Source organism: Cajanus cajan, chromosome 1 (genome assembly GCF_000230855.2).
Source record: "Cajanus cajan strain Asha chromosome 1, NIPB_CcT2T_4, whole genome shotgun sequence".
Classification (NCBI taxonomy): domain Eukaryota; kingdom Viridiplantae; phylum Streptophyta; class Magnoliopsida; order Fabales; family Fabaceae; genus Cajanus; species Cajanus cajan.
The window spans coordinates 66694432-66697091 of record NC_138517.1 but is presented as its reverse complement, the minus strand read 5'-3'; the positions used below and the strand labels follow the sequence as shown (position 1 = coordinate 66697091).

The window sequence follows — 2660 nt, the reverse complement described above, 5'->3', positions numbered from 1 at the left end:
ATGGGTGCACAACTCCTTCAGAAACTTAGCATATCTGGGAATTTGCTTGATGGCATCTAGTAGAGGTATGTTCACCTCCACCTTCCTGAAGGTCTCTAATATCTCCTTATCCACCTCTTCCATCTTTTTGCTTGGAATTAATTTTGGTGGAAATGAAAGAGGGATAGGAGGTTGCAAGTCGCCACTGTGTGCACTGGAAGAAGGTCCACCTGTATTTGAATTTCTACTACCACCTACAGGAACCTCAAGTGTAGGCTCAATTACAGGTACAAGTATTATTGCTGGTGCTGGTGCTGGTACTGGTATTGGTGCGTCAATCTGTTTGCCAGACCTCAAGGTGATGGCACTCACATTCTTTTGATTTTGCACAGTCTGTGTAGGAAACTTATCTGAATTTTGAGACTGTGCCTGATTGAGTTGAGTGGTCGTCTGCCCTATCTGATTTGTCAAACTCTGAACGGAAGCTCTGGTCTCTTGCTGGAACTGCATGTTTTGGATGGTCATCTGCCTCACCAGCTCCTCCAATGAAGGCTTAGAAGAAGTAGAAGGTTGAGCTGGTTAAGCTGCAGGTGCAGGAGGATGTCTTTGTAAAGGAGGCTGGTATGAAGAACTTGAGGGTTGGTTCTGAAAAGGTGCTTGATTTTTCTGTTATTGAGAGTTCCCCCACCTCAAGTTGGGATGCTTCCTCCAACCTGGATTGTATCTATTGGAGGACAGATCATAATTTTGTTGTTGCTGGTGTGGAGGTCTATTATTGTAAATGTTGGTAGCATATGCTTGGGGCGCCTCAGGACCTCCAGAAGAGTCTTGCAAGGAGGGACAAGCATCTGTTGGATGATTAATTGAAGTATAGATGCCACATACCCTTGCTACAGATGCAAATTTTTGATTTGCAGCAAGTTAAGTCACCAGGTTGACCAATGCATCAAGTTTACTCTCCAGCTTTTTATCTGCATCAGTGGAAACATCATGAACTCCTCTGATGACAATTGCATTGTTGTTTATAGTATTAAATTGTTAAGAGTTAGAGGCCATTTTTTCTATCAAGTGTCTGGCTTCAGCTGGGGTCATGTCACCAAGTGCTCCACCACTTGCAGCATCTATCATACTCTTCTCCATGTTATTCAGCCCCTTATAAAAATACTGCAGTAACAACTACTCAGAAATCTGGTGGTGAGGACAACTTGCACAAAATTTCTTGAATCTCTCCTAGTACTCATACAAGCTCTCACCACCAAGTTGCCTAATCCCTGATATATCTTTTCTACTTGTAGTGGTCCTCAAGGCAGGTAAGAATTTCTCTAGAAACATTCTTTTAAGATCATCCTAGCTGGTGATGGACTTGGGAGCCAAATAATATAGCCAGTCTTTAGCAACTCCCTCCAATGAGTGTGGAAATGCCTTCAAGTAAATGTGGTCCTCTTGAACATCAGGAGGCTTCATGGTAGAACAAACAATATGAAACTCCTTCAGATGTTTATGTGGATCCTCACCTGCATGACCATGAAACTTGGGCAACAAATGGATTAGTCCAGTTTTAAGCACAAAAGGAACATCCTCTTCAAGATATTGAATGCACAAGCTCTCATATGTGAAATCAGGTGCAGCCATCTCCCTAAGAGTCCTCTCACGGGGTCCATTATAAGGTTGTTCACCCATGTTTTCTGTTGGAATTGAATCAAGCTCAGATGCAACAGTTACACTAAGACTATCACTATGGCTATCACTATGACTATTACTATCTAAAGATGGAATGATATGCTCTCTAATTAGTCTATGGAATGTCCTTTCAATCTCAGGATCAAATGGAAGCAAAAAACCTGGGTTGCTCCTAGTCATGTACTACATGCAACACATGCATCAGCACACATGAACAGTAGGGGTAACATGAGAATTTCCATGACAACTCAGAAAACATCAAAAATAATGCACCAATATCATCCTAAAATCATTAGAAGCTACCACAAAAAATTTGAGAGCAAAATTCAAAGCCTAACTATATGAACCACATATGAAAAGTTTGGAAAAATAGGGAAATAAAACTTCAAAATTAGAAGAAAAAAATAGTAAACGGCCTTTTTTAAAAATCTAGCTGGGGCCAGAGAGCTTGACTGTCTGGATTTGATAGATCTCATTTTTCTACACAATTTGAAAAAAAAAGTTTGCCCAATTCTGATAACTAGAGCAAAAGTTTATGGCCGTTTGAAGTTTTGGAAAAATATAGCTTCACAAATTTTTGTATCTTCAAAACTAGACCACTTTTTGGGCCCCTGGTATTTTTCACACAAAATATGGGTTGAAAGAAGTTACCACAGAAAATTTGAGGCAAAAATAACAAGTCTATCTATCAAAACCAAAAATCCTAATTAATTGGAAAAATTTGGTTATTATTCATCTAGTAGAAATCCTTTCCAGCTGATTTCGGATTCTACACTTGTGGACCTTGCAAGAATTGAAACTCAACACAACACAATGATGGTTCAGCACACCAAATGGAATCAATATATAGATGGTTAATGAGCTATGGAATGCAATAAAAAGCATTTATCACAAACACATGACAGCAAATGACAGCAAAAACCAGATTCAAAATTACTGTTCCGTTGGTTTACTGTTTCGTTGGTTTACTATTTGCAAGAGACTCAACAACATGAATTCTT

General features: G+C 39.5%; 1 non-coding gene across 1 annotated transcript; it reads left to right on the top strand.

Moving 5' to 3' along the window:
• The first annotated feature begins 1165 nt into the window (after positions 1-1165).
• LOC114915605 (small nucleolar RNA R71) lies at positions 1166-1270 on the top strand. Its single transcript, XR_003803699.1, has one exon. It is a non-coding gene; the product is annotated as a small nucleolar RNA R71 (small nucleolar RNA).
• The last annotated feature ends 1390 nt before the right edge of the window (positions 1271-2660 follow it).